This window comes from Otolemur garnettii, unplaced genomic scaffold (assembly GCF_000181295.1).
Source record: "Otolemur garnettii isolate 467f Iridium unplaced genomic scaffold, OtoGar3 scaffold00033, whole genome shotgun sequence".
NCBI classification, from domain to species: Eukaryota; Metazoa; Chordata; class Mammalia; order Primates; family Galagidae; genus Otolemur; species Otolemur garnettii.
The window spans coordinates 6,661,224-6,685,246 of NW_003852428.1; positions in this window are offsets into that span (position 1 = coordinate 6,661,224).

The following is a 24,023-nucleotide window of genomic DNA, read 5'->3' on the forward strand; positions in this document are numbered from 1 at the left end:
AAAAAAAAAAAAAAAAAAAAAAAAAATATATATATATATATTTCTAAAAAGAGTAAGTACTGGAGGCAGCTGATAAAACCTCCATCAGGACTTAGGCTCATACAGCTATTTAGGGCTGGGGGGGGGGTGTCCATGCATAATCCTTTGACTCAAATACTATTGGTCAAAAGAAGTCACATGCCTTCATCTAATTTTAAAGAGGGTGGAGGCTACCTCCATCTTATTTTTTCTGTAATAGGAAAAGAATTTAGTACTTGTGAGATTCCCTGATAATTAAATCATTGATAAAATTTTTATTCATGGCATGCCAATAATAGAATCCAGTTATAAAATAACTTTTTATTTTTGCAATACTGACTGTATGTCATTGAATTCATCATTGTGTGTATATTTATTCAACCAACTATATAGCACAGAATACTTCCATCTGGGTTGATATTTCTTGTTGTGTGCATCAGAATCTCATGAGATGCTGGCAAATGTTATGATAAAATAAATAAGTTCAAAGCCCATGCATGACATTTAAACTATGTCAAAAGAAAGCAGTTATAAGCTTCAGGAACTGTAGAATCCTCCCTTCTTCTTTGAGAAATGCATTCCAAGACCCCCATTGGATTCCTGAAACTGTGCATAGTATCAAATCCTATATAAAATGTACTGGGTTTTTATTCTCTCTAAACATACATATGTATGAGAAAATTTAATTTCTAAATTAGGCACAGTAAAAGATTAACAGCAGTAACTAATAAAATAGAAAAAGTGTAAGAGTGGACTGTAATAAAAGTTACTTGAATATAGTCTCTCTTTCTAAAAAGATCTTATTGTACTGTTGTTACCTATTTTCAGGTGGCAGTTGGCCACAGCTAACTAAAACCATTGAAAACCAAACTGCAAATAAAAGAGGACCGCTACATGTGGGGGTTGTCTTTGAAGGACCTATAAACGCCTCTGAAATTTTCAACACCTGGAAAAATCAAGTGTCTTCATTATTCATCACCCGTGAATACTATGGGCAAATTATTCAACCTCCTTGTGACTCAGGTTCCAATTTATAATGAGAATGATAAAAATTCTCTATTATATAATTGGCATGAGGATTATATTAGGTAACACATAGAAATCTCTCACTGTGCTTCCATTTGGAAAATGCTTTAACCAACCTACTGTGTGTTAACCAACTAATAACCTACTAATAACCTACTAATGTGTTAACCAACCTACTGTGTAAAACAGGATCATATAATAGTTATTTGGCAACTTCTATTTTACCAGAAAGTGCAGACACAGCTCAGGTTAATACCTGCAGACTGATCTGTTATCTTTTTAATATCTTCACGTTTTCCATTGTAAGTATACAAAAACTATTCTACTGATTTTCTATGAAAGACAATCAGAGTTTATTTTGCTTTCTTTGTCCACCATAAAAAATGCTACAAAAACATTCTTTAATATCAACACATTTTCTTTTGTGGGATAGATTTTGAATATAGATTCTGGGTCACACAGCAATACATTTTTCAGCTTAAAAGAATAAGCATTGTATGTTATAAGCATTGTATGTTCTCAACGTGTGGCAGTTTACAATTGCTCTGCAGTATGTAAGATTCTCCAGATTTCTTAAAATCTCCTAAGAAATACTTTTTACTCATATCGACACAAAGGTTTCCAAAGTTTCTGTGTGTCTCTGTGTGTGTATTTAATTAAGCAACATTATAATTTTACCAGAAAAGTCAGCACAGTGCTTGAAAATTCATTCATTTTTACTTTTTTGAAGTAGAAATTTTATTTGGGAAGTGAGGTTTATAAAGGGGAATGGAGATAAACCTGGAAAGGTAGGTTGGAAGGTTGTGTTGTAAGGATTCCAGGCTAAGAATTCTTAGTTAAGAATTTAGACAATAATAACAATGAAAGTTATATCTTCGGGTTCATGGAGTGCTGAGTAATTTGCCACATGCTTCTTACATGTTTTCCAACATTTGACTTTCTTTCACTCTCCCCTGAGATTAACAGGTGAATGATTGTGCATATATATATATTGCAGTTACACGGGCACACACAGAGCCCACACACCACATGAGGAAGGAAATGCAGCCTCTGATCACCGGACTATCCTGACTCCTCCACATAAAGGAGCATCTCTCCTCTACACCACTGCCACACTTTGTGTCTTCCTTGGACGGCTTCATGTTTTTCTGTTGGACTCACCTAGATGTCGTATACGTTTGTTTCTTGTATGTCTACCTTCTTCTATTTATTTAGGCTATTATTGGGGTACAAATGTTTTGGTTGTATGAACTGCATTTCTACAGCTTGGATCAAAGTTATAAATCTGCCCGTTACCAGGATGGTGTGTATTATCCCTGGTAGGTGTGAATTTACTTCGCCCCTCCTTCTCCCACCTGCTTTCTTTCTATTGAGTTTTACTAGTGAATATGCACCTGGGTGTCGATCACTTAGTTCAAATTCAGTAGTGAGTACGTGTGGTATTTTTTTTTTTTCATTCTTGCGGACTTTCACTTAGAAGAATGGTCTCTAGTTCCATCCAGCTTAATACAAAAGGTATGATTAGTTCACCTTTTTCACAGCTGAGTACGACTCCATGATATACATATAAATTTTCTTAATCCACTCATGTATTGTTGGGTACTTGGGTTGGTTCCACATATTTGGAATTATGAATTCTGTTATAATAAACATTCAAGTGTATGTGTCTTTTTGATAAAATGCCTTTAGTTAATTTGAGTAAATACCCAATAGTGGGGCCCATTTTCTAATCTTTGTTGTTGCTATGATTGCCTTTGAGGTTTTCACAAGTTCTTTGCCTAGACCAATGCCTATGAGAATTTTCCCAACATTTTCTTCTAGAATTCATACAGTTTCATGCCTTAAGTTTAAGGCTGGTGCCCATCGTGAATTATTTTTTTTTGTGAATGGTGAGAGATATGGATCCTGTTTCCAGTGTTCTAGTGTGGCTATCCAATTTTCCCAGCACTATTGATTGAGTAGGGGGTTATTTTCCCCAGTGAATGTGTTGTCTGCTTTGTTAAATATCAGAGGGCAACATGAAGATGGTTCCATGTCTGGGTCTTGTGTGTCTCAGTTCTTATGCAAGTACTATGCTGTTTTGGTTACTATAGGATTGTAGTATAGACTATAGTCCAGTAAAGTGATACCTCCTGATTTGTCTTTTTTGCTCTTGCTATTCAGGCTCTTTTATGGTTTCATATAAAATATTGAATTACCTTTCTAGATCTGAAAAAAATGATGTTGGTATTTTAGTGGGATTACATTGAATCTGTAGATTCCTTTAGGAAGTACACACATTTTAACAATGTTTATTCTCCCAATCCATGAGTATGAAATATTTTCCATTGGTTTACGTCCTCTATGATTTCTTTCTTCAGTAACTCATAGCTCTTTCTGTACAAGTCTTTCACCTCCTTGGCTAAATATATTTCTAGGTATTTTATTTTCTTTGTTGCTCTTATGAAAGGTATTGAGCCTTTGATTGGATTCTCACCTTGACTGTTGCTGGTACATAGAACGGTACGGGGTTTTTTTCACATTGATTTTGTATCCTGAGTCTCAGCTGGATTTATTTATTAACTTAAGGATTTACTTGGCAGAATGTTTGGGATTTTTCTAAATATGCTTATATCACCAGCAAAGAGTGACAGTTTGACCTCTTCTGTCCCCATTCATATAACCCTGGTTTCCTTCTCTTATTTGATTGCTCTGTCTGGATTTCCACACTATGCTGAATAAAAGTGGTGAGCCTGGGCAACCATTTCTCATTCTAGTACAAATGGTAATGCTTTAAATTTTTCCCCATTCACTATGATGTTGGCTGTGGGTTTCTGTTATATGACTTTTATAATTTTAAATGCCCATTCATGCCCATTTTGTTTCTTATCATGAAAGGGTGCTAAGTTTTATCCAGCGCTTTCTCTGCATCTTTTGAGATGACCATATGTTTTTGGTTGACCATATGTTGTGGTTGTTGGTTTGTTTCTGTTTATGTGCTAAATCACATTTATTTGTATATATGACAACTATTCTCACATCCCTACTTAGTTGTAGTTTAAATTTCAACATAGTTAGAATGGTGATATGACAAAGGATTAAGATTATTTGTGACTTTGTTTTGTGTCACGAATATCCAATATGAAAATCGGATTCTTGATCATTAAACCCTAATCACTAATAAAAATGTTTATTGACACTTAACCAGGAGCCTCAAACTTATGAAAATGGATTCAGGATCCATGAAACCATGAAAGCTGAGGAAAGGATTGACATCATAAAAAGGGCAGGGATTATGTGAAGTCTTTGAAGACACTTTTACTCAGGTTTTTCCATTTTGATATGAACAAACCCTGGCTGTAGGATAACACCGAATATAGAGTAAAAATTCCCATGGGAAATAAGCTAAGTTAAATCCATTAGTTTGTCCAATTGGCCATATTTTCTTATATAAATCACTTGTAATATCACCAGACACATTCTGCTTAAGAGGATATTGACTAGAAATAAAAGTACTACAGTAACTCTGTATGTTTAAGGTTACAATTTTCTGAATGTGTACTTAATGGACATAGTCCTATGATGAAAATGGACTTTTTAAACACAGCTACTCTAAATCTCATTTTATGAAAAGAATTCCAATGATTTAGTTTCTTCTTGTTGGCTATATGTCCACAATAGTATTTTATTAATAAAAGAATCATAGATAAAAATCACCTGATGAGTACCTCTAGTTTTTATTTTCATAGAAATACACTCCACTAAATCCTCAAGACAAGAAATAAGATACAACACAATTTTTCCAAGTGAATTATTTTTAAGTGCAAAATATCTTTGAAAAAAGTGTCAGTCCCACTTGCCTTGGGCTGTTAGATATAAAATTAGAGAACATATCTAAAATAAAGCTAGTATTTCAATACTGCATAGGTGCAATATTTCAAAATTTCTAAAAGCATGCTATAGTGAATCCTAAAAAGATAAAAAAAAACTTAATCCTAAAACATTTTAAGTAAATAAATATACTTTCCACAATTGAGGTATAGGATTTTTTAGCTACCAGTTAAAACTATGTCATTTTATTTTATTTTTTCTAAAATATTTTAACGCTTGAGATAAAACTGACTACTAGCCACAGGATGTTTTCCTGCACCTAATGATAATTAAACAGCAAGACATCAAAACATCTAGATGTTTATAAACAAAAAAATAAATTTTTCTCTAGTTTTCTTCAAAGATGAAATGTAATGAACTGTACCTGAAATGTAGGAAGATAATTACCAACATAATATTATTCATCACAAATAATTATATTCCATTGCTTCTTGGCAGGGAGAAGAGTATACTGCATGTCTGTGGAGAAGATACGACCTGAGATCAGACATTCTAAACCTCTAGGTTTGTTTACAACCCTGTAAAATCTTTACACTTCTCACATTCATAACCAATAATCTCCTACATAAACTATGGTAACAAAAGTCAACTCACTTCATAGACAGTTTACAGTAAAGAGCAAGAAAAAATATTAGAATCATTGTATTGCGATCTACAGGTCAAAGCATTGAGGCCTGAGATATCATACCTTAGTGTGATGTTTTTTGGTTTTTGTTTTTTAATAATAGAATTACTTTTAGCTTTATACTTTCTACTTATGGATAGCGAAGAATCATGCTTCTAAAAGCGTGCTGGAAATTCTGTCAGAAGTCAGAGAACAATGCAGTATGAATTACACTTCATTACAGTGATCTGGTACATCACAGACTGGTTTTCAATTTTTGATCATTTTACTTTAATGTGACACCAGGTTGTTGATATACACATCACACACACATACACACATAATGTCTGACCTGTGCCTAGCTGTCTACACCAGTATGTTACATATGCATATGTGCATGTATGTATAGAGCAATTTATTACATGGAATTGGTTTGCACAACTGGGGCAGCTGACTGAGCAAAGTACAAGTTCATCGCACAGTAAAGACAGGAATCTCTGGAGTCAGTTGGAACTCCATGTACATGAGCTAAATTCTGTTTCCCACAGAAAACAGAAGGCAGAAGTCAGAAGGCAGATCCAGGGGAAAAGGGTGCAATTACATAATCAGCAAATGTTTCTGGTTTTGTTGGTTAAGATTTTAATTAAACAAGTATAATACCGTGTCCACTAAAAAACTTGTATAATTGTTTCATCCAGGGTGGAGGAAGTTTACAATTAGGTTATAGTCTGAAGGTCTTTTAGAGGAATTTAACTTTTATTAATAATACTGAACACATTTAGACCTATCAGATATGACAATACCTGAGCATATCAATAATCTAACTATACATAGGCATATTGGAGCAACACATATATACTAAGGTGACCAGATTTTACCATTGGTAAAGTGGGACACCATTGGTGGGGGTGGGGTGGGGGGGCCGGGAAACAATGCAAACTTTGATAAGCAGTTCTCGATAATCAGTTCTCAGCAATTATTTGTTATTATTAAAGTTTAACATTATAAAATTAACGAAAATAATATAAAGCTCATAGCCTGGAAAAATAGCCACATGGCAGCTGAAAAACGTATATTCCCTTCCTGTTCTCCTGTGTTCCCTAGCTTGTCATGCATTCTTTCCAAAAATTGGGACTTTTTTTAAAACACCATGGGATGAGGGACAAATTGTTAAAAATCAGGACTGTCCCACCAAAAGTGGGACGTCTGGTCACCTTAATGTATACACACCTGAACAATTCATTTGTGCAGCCAGCAGCCTTGTCAGATGGTAATATTAGACAAGTTAGCTGAATATTATGCTAAACATTTTTAACTACAACCCCAATCACATAATTAGGATTTAAATAAGATATGTAAGCAGATAATGACCCATTTCTCCTGTGATGATAAAATTGGTAACAGACTCATAATATTTTAGAACTGGCAGAAGTTTTTCATATACTCTGAGATGGTATTTCCTCAAACAGGAATCAATTTTTTTCACTTCAAAATATTATGGGTTACAAATATAGATTGTATTATCCTTGAATGGGGTTATAAGGGTGCCCACTACACAGATAGTGCTTATTATACCCGATAGGTAACTTTTCCCCCAGCCCGACCTCCCTCTTACCTGTGCTTGGTTTCCACTGAGTTTTACTTCCCTCTGTGCACACATGTGCTCATCGGTTAGTTCCAAATTTATAGCGAGTACCTGCGGTATTTGTAATTCCATTCTTTAGATACCTCACTTAGGATAATGGTCTCTAATTCAATCCAATGGTTGCATAGGCCTCAATTCCTCCTTATTCATGGATGAGTAATATTTCTAGTATACATATACCACATCTTCTTAATACTTTCACGAATCCATGGAATTGTGGCTTGATTGCATATCTTTACAGTCTCCTACTTTGCCACAATAAGCATCATGCAAAAGTGTCTTTTTGGTAAAAAGACCCCCCCCTCCCCTTTTGCTAAATACCCAGAAATGGAATTGATGAATCAAATGGTAAGTTGACTTTTAGTTCTTTGGGGATTCTCCGTAGTGTTGTCCATAGAGGTTGCACTCGTTTACCATCCCGCAGCAGTGTGTAAGCATGCCTTTCTCTCTGCATCCACACCAGCATCTATGGTTTTGGGAGTTTTTAAATAAAAGTCATTCTAACTGGGGTAAGGTAATATCCCATTGTGGTTTTAATTTGCATTTTCCTAACGATTAGTGACATTGAGCATTTTCTTATACACTTACTGGCCATTTCTGTGTCTTTTTTTGAAAATCTCGTGCTCGTGTCTTGCACCCTTTTTAAGGTGGGTCTTTGTTTTCCTTGCTGACTTGCTTGAGTTCTTTATCAGAGGTATAGCTTGAGAACATTTCCTCCCATTTAGTAAGATAATTCTATTTTCTCTGATTACATCCTTGTCGGTGCGGAGCTCTTTATATTCAGTCAAATGCTATTTATTTGATTATAAATAAATCATAAATTTAATTTAATTTAATCAAATGTCCATTATTACCATTGGGCTTTTTTTCATAAATTTTTTGGCCTCGGCTAATCTTAAAAAGAGTTTTTCCACCATTTTCTAGTAAAATTCTTATGGTTTTATGCCTGATGTTTAAGTATTTTATGCATCTTGATTAATTTTTATGAGTGGCAAGAGATAGGGATCTGGTTTCATTCTTCTAAATGCGGCTATTCATGTTTTCCAGCACCTTGTATTGAATACGGCTTCTTTCCCCCATACACATTGTTTTCTGCTTTGTCAAAGATCAGTTGACTGCATGTGTGTGGCTTTAAATGTGGGTTCTCCATTCTGTTCTATTGGTCTAAGTCTCTAACCACACTGCTGTGGTTACTGTAGCCTTGACTTATAGTATAGTTCGAAGTCTGGCAATGTGATACCTCCAAATTTGTTCTTTTTTCTTAAGATTGCATTGGTTATCAGGCTCTTTTCTTGTTCTATATGAAGCATAGATTTATTTATCTTTTCTAGTTCTGTGAAATATAACATTGGCATTTTCATGGGATTGCAGTGGCTCTGTAAGTCCCTTTGGGTTGCATGGACATTGGGCATTTAACAAGGTCAGTTCTAATCCATGAGCAGGATGCACTTTTCCATTTATTTTTGTCACCTACAATTTATTTCCTCAAATTTTCAGTAATGTTGTAAAGCACTATGCCAACTGACCTTCCTGTCAGTAAGTATCTCCTGTTGGAAAGAACAACCTGCAGTGCTGAGTGCCTCCTATTAAAGGCAGCACGGCATTGCCCCATGTCCTTAGAAGGGCCCTAGAATCTGCTGGTGGGTTCTTTTCGCTACCACAGCAAAGGTGTGGGGGTAATGAGGCAGTGCTTGTTGGATGAGGTACCCTCAGGCTCTACAAAAGCGAGAAAGGTAGCCATTTGGGTGGGGGTTCAAGATCTTCAGCTTCTAAGGAAAGCTGCCAAGGAGAGGCTGAGGTGGCCCACCCAGCCATAAAGTTGCTTGTGGAGTTGGTGTTAGTGTGAGATCCACAATCTGTCTTTGTCTCTTTACCACCCTGCCCCACATAGTCTCTTCCCAGTGTCTGCCAGGAGGCAAGAGCTCAAAGTAGCTGAGCTCCCCTGTGAGGGTGCAGCAGGCTGGGAGACTCCCTATCCAAGATCTCACCTGCCTTCTCAGTGTGGGTCTGTGGTGATGAAAAGCAACTCCAACGACACTATCAGCCTGGTGCATTGGCCTCAAGAAGTTCACTGGTGACAGTGGCTTTTGGGCTCATGAGAGTAGAAAGGCTCTCCAGCAACTCAGGATCCTGCTGCCTGCCCACATGTAAGGGAGGGAGAAACACACCATCCATTCACCCTCTCACTGGATTCCAGTCTGCTCAGGGGTTGACCTGTGCTGATATCTTGCTCCTCTTGTTCTGCTCCACAACTTCTCATGCAATCTCGTACAGGTCCTAGTACTTTTTCCTTGTAATTACACTGATCCGTGATCATTGCTTTGCTTTTTTTTTTTTTTTCATCTAAAACGTTTCCTTTGTTTTGAGATGATCTGGCTGCTGGTGTCCCTGGTCAACCATCTTCCTAGCAGCTGTTTTTATGTTTGTCCCCAGGAAATGCCTCAAATGTATTTTAAAGGTTTTCTAATTTATTAATTCAAGCCAACTCACTAAAAACTTCCATTCATTGAATTCAAATAAACTAATTAGGGATTTCAATCACATCTGCAAAATCATTGCACAGTAATACCTAGATTTCATTGACTAGTATCATGTGTGTTTTCTAGATGGCTTTCTGGCTCTACATAGTGTCTACTGTGTTTGGGGCTGATAAAGCTGAAAAATTATCTGGGTGCAGTGGCTTGTGACTGTAGTCCCAGCTACTGGGGAGGCTGAGCCAAGAGCTTGAACCCAAGAGTCTGAGATTGATGTCAGCTATTACGACACCAGGGCACTCTATCGAAAGTGACAGAGTAAGACGTTGTCTCCCCCCCCCAACAAGAATTAATAATAATGAGAATGCAAAATCTATCAGCCCTCTTAAACTTGAACTGAGAAATCCAAGAATGTCACTTCTGCTGTGTTGTATAGGTCAATACAAATTACAAGTTCAGTCCGTATTCATTCATTGTGAGGAGACAGATTCTACCTCCTGAGAAGAAAATTGCTTTGTATTTATAGGAATTCACTAATTATCAGTATCTAGATTTTCAGACAAAATTTTTTTTGTCTTTCCTATTTCTGAGTATGAATAATATATAGAATATTTCTCAACATCTCAAGAAATTGAAATATTTTACTTATTCTGTTTATTTATAAGTGTTGATCTATGTATATTTTCTTGTTTATGTTTTTCTTTCATTCATTTAAACAACCTTTCAACTACAGAGTTCTAAGTAAAATTATTCTAAATTTTAAACGTTTCAAACTGCCCCCTCCATTTTGCTATTCTTTCAATTCATTAAGATAAATCATTTGCTCTTGCTATTACAAAGGCAATGCTTCATTTTGTATTCTTCTAATAGTATACCTTTGAAACAATCTTCCCCATTTCTTCTTGAAGTTTTTTGACACAAATTTTGTCAATTAGTTATCATTTTAATGCGTTTTACTATGTTTCATAGCTTAAATTCAAACTTCTTTTTTTTTTTAGAGACAGTCTCACTTTGTCCCCCTTGGTAGAGTGCTGTGTCGTCACAGCTCACAGCAACCTCCAGCTCTTGGGCTTAGGTGATTCTCTTGTCTCAGCCTCCCAAGTAACTGGGACTACAGGCACTCACTACAAGGCCTGGCTATTTTTTTGTTGCAGTTTGGCTGGGTCTGGGTTTGAACCCACCACACTCGGTATATAGGGCTGGAGCCCTACTCACTGAGCCACAGGTGCCGCCCAAATTCAAACTTCTTTGTATATCAAAAAGGGTTGTCAGAAAAGTAGTTCCAGATGAATTGTTCACCTTTATTTCCTATCCAGGAGTCCCTTAACACTGCCTGCTACTCTCCAAACACTACTTTCCATTTTCATGTATCAAAATCTCCATAACTCCTTGACAGCTTATCAACCATAGAATCTTCCTGAAAAATTCTTATCTTCTCTTTCAACATGTTGACTCTTTAAATCATAGATCAATTTTACTAAGTCAGAGATGATTATTTCCAAACCCCAACTGCTGACAGCTTTAGACAGATCTATGCTGTGCCTACTTGTCACCTTGGCTATGTCACTGTCACAGCATTTATCATGCTACACAGTGACTTTCATTTACTAAACTTTGTGCTCCATAAGGTCACATAGTACTTAGCATAGGAAGCATTCAATAAATGTTGACTAATCAATATTTCACTAACTTCACAAAAATATCTACAATATGTTTAAGAACTGAGAGTTGTCATTGTATGTGTATGTTTCCATCAATGTGTATTAGTAATAGAGGAAGACTATGCAATATATAAAAGCAATTCTTCTAAAATCTCCCTTACAGATTGAGAGAATATCAATATAATGTTTTCTTCTATGTTTCATTTCTTTTGCTAAAAAGCTAACTGTGAGTATCCTTTAATGAAAATTTTAACTCCAGCAGCCAATAACAACACTCTAGGAATATTCTGTGGCTTAAATTCTCTGTTTTAAAGAAGAAATGAACCTTCACTTTTTTTTTATCCAAGATTTTGTTTTGTTTTTTAAACAGCTGTTATTGAGCTTACTGGGCTGCAACATGCAATAAATGTCTTCATTTCCCTGCCAAGCTATTCATATGTGTTAGAGTAGGGGAAGTGATGTGCTAATTTCTGGACAACCCAACAGCTTTGGTGGAGAGTGGAAAGTACTGCCAAATTAGCATTACACAATGAAAGCTGTTTAGCACTGATCCGATGCTAAAGAAATGGATATGTTTCCACAAATATTTATGTTTTAACAGGTCTCAAAAAGGAACCTAGCATATTCCCAGAGGGGTCGGGGAAACACAAGGATTATAATATCCTCTTTCCACTTAACTTCTGTCCTCTCTTTAGCAAATTTTATTACAAGCCATTAGTCCTCTGGAATTGGATCTTCTGTTGGGCTGTGTGAGATAAGAATGAACTCATGATGCTTGACAGTGAAGGGATAATACACAATCCTGTGCATTTTTAGGAAATAAAACCTTACATAATTGGAAATCTGGCACACCATTACTTCAGAAATCAACACAAGGGAATACTCTGAGTTTCCTTTGGTTCTGGTTTTCCAGGTAGAAAAATCAGAGTATGAGGAAATGGGAAAGAAATCAAAGAATCCAATTGAATATAGAGAGCTGAAACTGGGCTAGAAATCAAAGCCAGGAGTAATTTTCTGAATTGCTTTAAAATTGAACAGGTGCCACTGCAGAGTAGGTACAGCTTTTAACCTGGGCAGGGAGAAAATTACAAAAGGAAAATGACTAGCCGGTACCATCAATAAAGTACCAAATATGCTCAAGTCCTGAATTTAATGGGAGAGAGATAAGTCTAGGTAACCCTTTAAGAGAGAAATTATTTAGGTAAATCAATTTTTTCTATTTGAAATCGATATGTACATAAATGTATAATTCCTGTATTTACTGATGTGTTTTTCATGGTGTGCACATTTTCTAGAAATTTCTCTAATATTGAAAAATATAGGCTCCGCGCCTGTGGCTCAAGCGGCTAAGGCGCCAGCCACATACACCTAAGGTGGAGGGTTCGAATCCCCAGCCCTGGCCCGCCAAACAACAATGATGACTGCAACCAAAAAATGGCCGGGCGTTGTGGCGGGCGCCTGTAGTCCCAGCTACTTGGGAGGCTGAGGCAGGAGACTCGCTTGAGCCCAGGAGTTGGAGGTTGCTGTGAGCGTGATGCCATGGCACTCTACCCAGGGGGATAGCTTGAGGCTCTGTCTCAAAAAAAAAAAAAAAGACAAATATATATTTTTACTTGGTTGAACAAAAGGACAAAGTTTAACAAAAATACGAAGTATATTTTTAAAGATTTCTAAAATAATTTTAAAATTTTACACATTTTCAGCCAGGGTTATTAGTATTTTAATGCAATTTTAATAAAAATCAGATATATGCAGTAAAAAAATAGTATAATTATACTGGGCACTTTCCATGAGTAGACGTGGCAGGGCTAGAAATTGCTCTGGAGAGTCAGTGAGTGAATGTGAAGGTGGAGGGTATTATTTTGTACTGCTTTTGACTTTATAAACACTGCACACTTAGACTACACTGAATTTATAGAAAGGTTATTCTTTCTTCAATAAGAGCTAACTATATCTTACTGTAACAGTTTTACTTTATACACCTTTGTGTTTTATTTTTTATACTTTTTGAGTCTTGTAATAACATAGCTTAATGCACATAGTTCAGCTCTACAAAAATATTTTTCTTTATTTCCATATTCTATAAGGTTTTCTCTTTTTCTTTAACTTTCTTTTAAAGCTTTCTAGTTTAAAACTAAAACAGAAGTAAATACATTAGTCCAGCTCTACAGAGGGTCAGGATCATCAATATCACTGTCCTCTACCCCCACATTTTGGGCTACTGAAAGGTCTTGGGGAGGAATAACACACGTGGAGCTGTCATCTGTGATTACAAACTGCTACTTAGTTACGATAGCTCCCTCACCGAAAAATAGGAATTTTTCAGCTTCATTTGATTCTTGTGGAACCACTAAAGTATATAGCTTCATTGTTAACCAAAATATTATGTAGCTCATGGATGTAAATGAAATGCATCAATGAGATAAAAGTCAGTCTCTTACTAAGGTATTTCATTTTCTAAGCCATTCAGGGCCTGCTGGGTGGTGGTGTGAGTCAGAAGAGGGAATGGAGAGGAAAGACAATGATTCCTGCTGAGAAAAAAGCAATTTAGAAGCAGCAATGGGAGAGAGAAAAGCAAAAAGGAATGAAGAGTGGTGAGTTCTATAGGCAGAGAGTTACCAACTGCGCTGTATGACACTGAATCACAGTATAAACTGACATATGAACTTTATAGGATATATGCTACACTGTGGAACAGAGATAGCAGCTTTAGTCCACATGGGTAACTCTGATCTAGCCAGTTACATTCTAGGATGGGTTCTTTCTCCATTATGACATTAATTAAGGAAAACAGTACAAAGTTCTGCATTCTTCCTACATTAGGAAAGACTACTCATTGTCCCTGAATTCCATAGGCTTGGCCAATCTACCAGCCTCATTCTTTTTAAATTTCATTGTCCTATCAGATCTCTAATATACAGGTCGTATCCAACCACAGTCAGTTGACATGTCTGTAAAATACGGCCTTGTCAGACAATCTTCATGGTGTGTGTTATGCTAATTCACATGACAGGATCACTTAACTCACTGTGATGAATTATGGCGTATGTAAAGAACAATGATAGAGCAAAAGATCCATATCTCTTACCACAGGCAGACCCTGAGTTACAAACATCTGTTTAACATAAACTCACATTTATGAATGGAGGCTCTTGCAGAAGTCTTCAAGTTACAAACATACCAGTTGCACGTACTAACAGAGGGTTTTACAGGTCATAGGTAAATGTATCTGTTCCAACTTACATAGTCAGCTAACGCACAAACCTATACAACCTTTGTTACTCCTAACCCGGGACCACCTGTAATTAAATTCCCGGTATCTTTTCAGCTTGATCACCAATTGTGCTTACTGTAAGTTCAGTTGTGATTAAGGCATATGACATTTTAACTCTGTTATTCAGGTTCTAGTCATTCAATTTTAGCATAGCAAATTTCTTATCAAGAAAGGTAACACATCCTTTTTTGTCTCCTCAGGGTCAGAGTCTCCAAAAAAGTGGTAGGAAACTTTCAAGCTTAAATTAAGGAAAAGAGTGATGAATTATTTTGAAGCATGACTATCTAAATACACATGAGTCTGTTCATTCTGGATATCAAGTATAGATAGAATCCTACCCTGATAGAGATCAGATACCTTCTACTACTACCATAGGGTGACAGAAAAGCTGATGTCTGCTGAGTTTATGATGATTAAGCTATTCCAAAACAGTGTTTGTGCATATAAAAGTAAGATAAGAATTTTAAAAAACCCTGCTATTCCAAGCAGGCAATGGAAGATATGAGTAAAAATTACATAAGTAAACTTATTTATAGAAAAACAGCAGTGCTTCCATTCTGTAGATACCCAATTTCCCAAAGTCCTACAGATAGGTTAGTTTCCATAATATTGATCTTTCTCTTTCTTCCATCCTTTGCAGCTGTTGTGGGTTGCGTGTTGATGAAGACATGTGCTTCTCAGTCTCAATCTGGGCTCACATTCCGTGTTTTGAATGCTTGTTCATATGGCTGAAGTCAAATAAGGCAAATAAAATGAGTCTGCCCTGAGGATAATTTATTCAGTTTGCAGAACCTCTGACTGTTTTGACATTATGACCTCCAAATCTTTTCTTTTAAGATTGAAGCTAATTTTTGATGGCTCTTTGTTGTTGTTGTCCATGTGTTTCTTTTGTGATTTGGCCAAACAATTATCTATTTATTTTCTTCTCTTAAACAATTTGTTGCAACTGAAAAAAAATGTGGATTCTTTTGTCCCACTTATCTTAGTGACATTTTGTGGACTAATTTTAATTAACTTATATTTGATCTGATATCAAAATGCTCTGGTTCCTTTAAAATGTCAGATTTTAAAATGCTGACATTTTCTTGGAAAGAGCAAAGACCTGAATAAGTTAATTAGGAAGGGACTGGTCGCTTAGAGATTCCAATGTAAAATGCAGTTCATTTTTGCTGATAAAAATGGTGCCCCTGAAAGCCACAGTCTTTTTCAACTCAATGCTGGAATTACATTCTGTATGAAGCCTAATTCTGCCCTTCTTTCTCCTCATACTGGAGAATTGAGCACACTTTCTATCTCTTTGGAATGAAACTTTTCATGGAGTTTCTCCGTCAACTGAGCTAATCGTTACTGTTCTCAGCAGCCACAAAAGAGCACCAGCAGGGTATCCACCTGCCAGGGTTCCTTCAGGCAGCCTAGTCATTACAGGTAGGATTGTGGGCATGGCTTCAATGACTTAACCTCAAAGTGAAAGTTTAAGAGCTGTTAGTACTTATAGAACCTGGTGGGTATATACTGCAAACTTGGAAACCATAGATAGGAGGTCAGGGAACATAGGCAGGGAGAGAGGCAGGGGGTATATATATATATACTATATATATATGAAGAGGAAATGACTCACTTTAAATTCACTGACAAATGCTTGCATGGTCCCTTTAAAGGCAGCAGCAGAAGTGGGAAGCTCTGTCTGGTGCTTGAGAGAGACGTCTAATTTCTTATCTCCGGACACAGGCTTGAGTCATTGGCGTATAGCAGAGAACTGGAAATTGTGTCCTGGGTGACTAAATCCTGCTTCTGGTCGGAGAAAGTTAAACCTGTGTTCAAAATGGGCACAAAGGCAACAAAAAATTATATTCACTGCACTATTTTGATCCAAATCTCTGTAACTAATCATATAATTTGATTATACTCATCTGTGAGGTTCCACAGAATCGAAACTGGTCAGAAACATTTTTGCCCAATACATATAACTGTGCCTGGCACATAGTAGGTCCTGGATTGATCACTCTTTAATTCTGAATGAAGAATTAAGCAAATATTAATAAAATGGATTTTATTAAATCTAATCAAAAGGTGAGCAAACCATTCAGAAATTTACAGAAAATATCAACACTTAAAAACAAAAAAGACTTAAACATGTTGCCATGGAGACAAATTGAAAATTTATTGATATAAGTAGTTTTGAAAATGAATCCACATACCAGTTAAAATTTCCAGTATTTTAAGTTTATGAAAGTTGAGACAAATAGTTACAAGTCTGGGAAATCAGGCTAAAGCAGCTTGTTGATACAAGTGAGACAAAAGAAATAGATTAAACGTAACCTTTACTTTAGTTAGATAATTTGACTTTTTTAGATATAGACAGTTGTTTTCCTAGTTATTTTGTATAATTATGACTGAGACCATGGGAAATGAAACAATGGATAAGAGGAACTGCTGTACTCCGAGGGAAAACTTTTGAATGAAATGGCAAATAATGTACTGTCCTCTTAGAGTTTTGTGATCTGACTTAGGCATGTGGTCTTTAAAGAGCCACCTCATACCCCCATCCCCGCCACATGAGGGTGATGGGCGCTACGCTGACGGACTATACTACACCAACAAGTGTGAGATAGTTCCAGGCATACAGTGGAATCATTAAAATCGGGTACAACTTGTGACCTTTACTGAGAATCCTAATCTAAATGTAATCAGAGGTGTGTAAAGGTTTGATTTCCAAAGCTGCCAACATGTGAGACCTACCCGATTTTCCAGTCGTTCCATTTTCAAACTAGCTGGGCTTCAGTGAAATTATTTTGTGTCCCTGCTGGGCCATAATGATATGATTTTTCACCTGGTTTGAAACTCAGGCAGATCTGCATGAAATTGAAACTGAAGTGAAATGTACAAGATGTCAACCACAGGAACCAATTTATATATATATATATATTTTATATATAAAATATATATATATATAAATTTTTTTTTGTCCTCTCCCAAGTCATTGCTAACTGAAGCAACAGGGTTCACACGTGTTTGATCACAGCAGGCTTGCCACAGTAGTTAATCTCACAGGCTATCTGAGGACATTTGGGCATTGTGATAAAAGACAAGGGCTTTTACTAGGGGTGTTCACTGTCCACTAGTAGGTTACAGTTAGTGTGGATGGAGGACATAGCTAACATCATCACAAGGCACACTATCCGGGTCAATTTTATTTTCTTTCATCTCCTGTTGTAAGTGTTAGATGATTCTTAAGTCAACAAATTAAGATCCTTGGTTTAAAAATTAAGATTTTCAGCAGGTTTATATTTTACTTTGAGTCTGAAACTGACATGGCCACAGAGGCCATTCTGTTTTAAAGAAGAAACACAAATGATCAAATTCCTCTCGAAATGTTAATTGCTGAGAAAATCATTTTAGATTAATGAAATCAGTATTTCTTTAAGAAAAAAAAATTGACAGACCTAAACACATATGACTTTAGTTTATTAAAATATTTATTTCTGCATATACTTCTTCTAATTATAAAAAAAGGAAGCCATTTATTTCTTTTAACAGTCTTTATTTTTCACCATGATAAGTGAATAAAAAAAGTAAGAGCAATTGTTGTCTAATAATCAACCCGTGTCAGGCGTCTGCACTCCGGCCTCCCCCACATATTGCTTTGGAACATGCTCCTGGTTTTAGTAGCTGTGGTACTCCTGGCTTACCCAGCATGAGAAGTAATGTAGAGTTAGTATCCACTTGTAATATTCCTCCTTCCATCATTGCTATTGATTTTTGTACACATATATCCACAATCTGTTCCCCATCCTTCAGTGCGATCAATACAATCAGTCCTGCTGTAACACTTGCTTTGTAAACAAGTCCAGGCTGCTGAGCAAGCTGCTCTGCCCCTGAGGCCGTATAATTCATCAGTTCTGAGGGGGCTTGAAGTGGCTGCGGCAGGAAGGGACGCTGGTTGGAGCTTTTAGCAAGCCCAGGTAGGTGAATCTTAGTGCATTTCTTTAGGATTTTGGATCCAGGGCATGCTATCCTCTGCAGATAACAACTTTTCTTTGGAGAGACAGCTCTTGGTTTACTACTGGGCCTTAATAGAAACTGAACAGTTGAACACGGCTGCCAAGTTATAAACTCATGGGACTTGAGCAGCTTTTTAAAAACTGGGTGTTATCTAACCCACTAAGCTATCACATTGGACGCACGAGGCAACATCCATAATCAAATGAGATGCTATAGATGTGACAGGGCCCAAGCAGGCTCTGAAGTCATAGTGAGTTACATGAGGAAGTGGCTCAAAAACCCATGGTCCTCAATCCTGCTATGCTTCCTTTCTCTGGATTGAAAATATTATATTAAAAAAATTGCATGTTGGGTGGCATCTGTGGCTCAGTGTGTAGGGCATGGGCCCCATACACTAAGGGTGGTGGGTTTAATCCTGCCCTGGCCAAACTGCAACAAAAAATAGCTGAGCATTGTGGCAGGTGCCTGTAGTCTCAGCTACTCGGGAGGCTGAGGCAAGAGCATCACCTAAGCCCAGGTGTTAGAGGTTGCTGTGAGCTGTGTGATGCACTCTACAGAGGGCAATAAAGTGAGATTCTGTCTCTACAAAAAAAAAAAAAAAAAAAAAAAATTGCATCTGGAGTGAACATATGCAAACTTTCTTTTTGTCATTATTTCCTAAACAACACAGCAGCTATTTACATAGCTTTTCCATTGTATCACATATTGTAAGTAATCTAGAGATGATTTAAAGCATATATGATGATGTGTACAGGTTATATGCAAATACTGCATCATTTCATACCAGGTACTCTAGCATTCCTGGATGTCGATATGCTCAGGAATTCTGGAAATAATCCCTCTTGGAAACTAAGGGATGGCTATACTGATTAGTGGGCTGCAGCCAATGGTCTGCCCTAATGGTGAGGGACTCAGAAGGAACACTATGGCAAAATTGGTTAAGAAACATTTTGGGAATAGGTAAAAGGATAGACCCTCCTGAACGGACAAGAAAAAGTAAAGATATTTGTATTCCATATTGTCACAGCCCACTGCTGCCACCGCTTGCCTGGGCTGGGACTGGCCAGGTCTCAGAGCTTAACTAGGTTCCGGACGTGGAACGGTCCGCTAAGCTACCTTGCTCAGGAACAATTTCTCTTAGGTGCCTGAGGGCTATCTACTTTAGCTGATGGGAGAGAGAGAGAGAGAGAGAGAGAGAGAGAGAGAGATACTCTTAAAGAGAGTAAAGCAGTCTTCTTAGAAAGATAGATCTTAGTCTTTAGCAGAGCTTGGTAATCTTCAGCAGAGAGATGCCGTGCTGGCGTTCTGCAAGCAGGAGAAATAGTCAGAGTAAGTGGGTCTGTGATAGAATGCACATGCTCCGAACTGCCTTGTCCTCCAGCCTAATAGAAGGCTGATCTCATGCCTCTCAACCACAGGGGTAGAGACTGCCAATTCACCAATGCTCTCATCTCGTGAGCTCTCATGCTTGTTAGGAGAGCTAAATCCCTCTCCATGCCCTTTTCACCAAGGTGTTCCACTCTTGAGCTATCCAGGAATTTCTTATAACTCTCACTTCTCCTAGCCATAGGCTATACGGGCTGCTACACCATATAAATGCTCACCAAAGGGTGATCATAGAAAAAGAGATTTTGATATTCAAGTGGATTAGAAGACTCATTATGGGGATTTCAGCCAGCCTCTGTCCCCAGCCAGTGCTGTCATTGTGCAATGGGCTCATGAACAATGTAGCCACGATGGCAGGAAGTTATTCAATGCAGGGACTCAGCAGCCTGGGTCTCCACTCCCCAGGACTGACATGGCTATCACCACCACTGAATGCTCCATCTGTCAGTAGCAGAAATCAACACTGAATCCCCAGTATAGCACCTGTCCTCAGGGGTGGTTAGCCACATATCTCATAGCAGGTTGAATACATTGAAATGCTGCTATTATGGAAGGGCCAGTGCTTGGCCTTACTGGAATAAACTCTCTGAATATGGATTTCCCTTCTATGTGCGGCAGGCTTCTACCAATCTGTCATCCCCGGACTTACAGAATGCCTTACCCACCCCAGTGGTATTCCAGGCAGACTTCTGACCAAAGAATTTCATAGCCAAAGGAGTGTGGCAGTGGGAATTCACTAGTCTTTCTGTGTTCCCCAGCACAGTAAGAAGAGAATTAGATTGATAAAGCAGTTAGATGCCCTTTTAGTGACTCAGTTACAAAATCAGATGAGAAACAGTACCCTGCAGGACAAGGGCTAGGTTCTTTAGAAAATTGTGCATCCTTCAAATTAGTGTCCCATGTACTGATTTTCAGATAACCAAGATCCATGGGTCCAGGAATCATGGGTGGAAACAGAAGTGGTACCACTTGCCATTACCTATAGTGGCCAGCTAGCAAAATGTTTGCTGATTATTCCTAGACTTTATGCTTTGGTTACCAAATGTTCCTTTTGGAATGCTTCCACAAGGCCTCACAACAATGATCCCATTGAACTGGAAGTTAAATGTGCCACCTGGCAACACTGGGCTCCTAATGCCCCTGGATCACCAGGCTAAGAATAGAGTTATGGTGTCAGTGGGGGTGATTGATCCAGAGTACAAATAGGAAATTGGACTACCACTCTACAATGGAGGTGAGTAAGACTATGTCTAGAATATGAGCAAGCTCTCAGGGTGTTTCTTAGTTTTATCAAAACTACAATTCTATCCAGGCAGGACTACTACTCATCCAAATATATCAATAATGAAAATTGGATCACCCCACCAGTTAAAGAGCCATGAAGAGCTGAGATTCTTATTGAATATAAAGAGAATACAGAATAGGTAGTAGATCATAGTTACAAATATTAGCTATGTCCACATGCACATAGGAGACTATAATTGTCACAAGTATTTTCTTTTTACATTGTTATCCATACAGCGAGTTTATATACACATATGTTAAGAAATACGTTTCTTTTCTTTCCTTGCTTATTCCCTTATTATGCAATATCTACCAAAGAATAGCTACCTCAAGAAGAGTATCCAAAGGAAGGAGAAGCAATTATTCTTCCAAGGGAATATTTGTTTTGGTAAATCATCAGTGTTTTGTTTGGTAAAACATCAGTAATTTGTTCTCAGCTACTGACTCAGAAGATTAAACTGGGTAGTGTCACAGAGTTTATAGAACATGGACTTAGAATATACTATCATGTCTTACACAGACATGCCTTTCAAGAATGCCAATTCAATCATTTGCCATCACATAAGCTCTAAGACATACTGGAAAGTAGGGCCAGCTCAATGCATTTTTTTTTTTTCCACAGACATGCTCTACAGGGCATCAAATTAGATGTATTTTATAGATTTGGCATAGATTCAGATCAATAGGTTCTAATTTTATTCATTTTTTATTAATAATATTTGTGATATCTTTCTAACTTCAGCTACAAAAGATATAGACATGTCAGGTGCCCAGGGCACTATTCTGTTCTTGGCAAAATTTGTATTGACACTGCCAAAATTGGCCTTTATAAATTTCTGTCCTTGTTATAATATCTAGACAGCTACTTTTTTTTGGTTTAATATATATTCCTCTTTATGTATGTAAATACCTTTAATACAGAAGAGGTTCAATGATTTCTTTAAGATATAATTGCTAGAGATTTAGTATTTCAGTTTAATACTCTCAAGTTATCTCATTTCTCATATTTTCATTACCATGAGAGAATTTTACTATCTATCTCTCCCATAATACTGTCTACAATTACTGGTGAAGCTTTACATTTTTAATGTGCTAATTTGGCATTTGTTTTAGATCTAGGGATTTATAAAATTTGCTAATTTTTCTATTGGGGGACATAATGCTTTACTTACAGATATATAGATATAGATATATTCTATCATTTTCTCCTAAGATGAAATTTTGCCTCTCTTCAGTTATGCTTTATTTGATGGAAAATGTATTTTTAATTGTAAGTTCTCAAATCTATGCCTTATATTCTTTCTTAATTTGTCTATTGCCTTATGGGCAGGGACCCCTTTCTAATAAGAAAACAAGTAAATATTATGTATATTTGCTTTAATGTTTACATTTATAATTTAATTTCAATAGTGAAATTAAGTGAGAATCTCAACTGATCTTTCCACAAGTGTTTTAACTAAGGTCCTGTGATTATTATCTAATTACTTCTTTCTTCATTAAATTCTAATAACCAATAAATTTAAAAGAAATACCTTATACAAATTGATCCATCACAAGATATTTCATCATATGTATGAAATGTTTCATTATTTAGGGAAAAATTCACTATTATCTTGTATTTATTAATGTCATTTATGACACTTTTATTTGGCCTTGAATATTTTACTGCACTACCCTTCAATGCCTTAACCTGAATGAATGATCTGAGATATACAGAAGGAACAAGAAACTATCATTATAAATAAAAAAAAACAAAATAAAAATGTGTAAAAAGCATTAAAAGGGGTGACCATATGAAGTTGAATAAATGCTTCAAATTTACTTTCTTATGTTTTGCTATTTGTCCTTTCTTATCCACCAACTTCTGAAAAGTAGTGAAGTTATTATTTTTGTGCATAATGGTAATCTAATTTTCAAAATGATTCTCGGTGAATTACTCTCTTTTTCTTTCCCATTCAAATTTCCTTTATTATTTCTTATAGCATAACTGTATACATTAATGCAATTATGGGGTACAGTGTGCTGTTTTCATATACATTTTGAAATACACTCATCAAACTGGTCATTTTCTTAGCTATTGAGTTAAGACATTCATACTCTGCTTTTAGAAAGATTCAATTGTACCCTTGTAAGATAAATCATAGAGGTGACCCCACCCATCACCCTCCCTCCCCTCACCCACCCCCTTCATCTCCCCTCTCCCACCCCCCTTACCACATTCTAAGCCTATAATTAGGTTATGACATTCCTATTAAAGCTATGAATTAGTTTCAAGATAAGGCTGTGTACATTGAATACTTTTTCTTCCATTCTTGAGATAATTTGCTAAGAAGAACATTTTCCAATTCTATCCATATAAATATGAAGGAGGTAAAGTCTCCATCTTTCTTTAGGGCTTATAGTATTCCATGGTGTACATGTACCACAATTTATTGATCCATTCGTGGGTCCATGGGCATTTGGGCTTCTTCCATGACCTAGCAATTATGAATTGGGCTGCAATAAACATTCTGGTATAAATATCTTTGTTGTAATTTGATTTTTGGTCTTCTGGATATATACCTAATAAAGGAATTGCAGGATCAAATGGCAGGTCTATTTTTAGTTCTCTAAGTGTTCTACAGATGTCTTTCCAAAAGGAATGAAATAATTTGCATTCACACCAGCCATGTAGAAGTGTTCCCTTTTCTCCACATCCACGCCAACATCTCTGGTTTTGGGATTTTGTGATATGGGCTAATCTTACTGGGATTAGGTGGTACCTCAAAGTAGTTTTGAT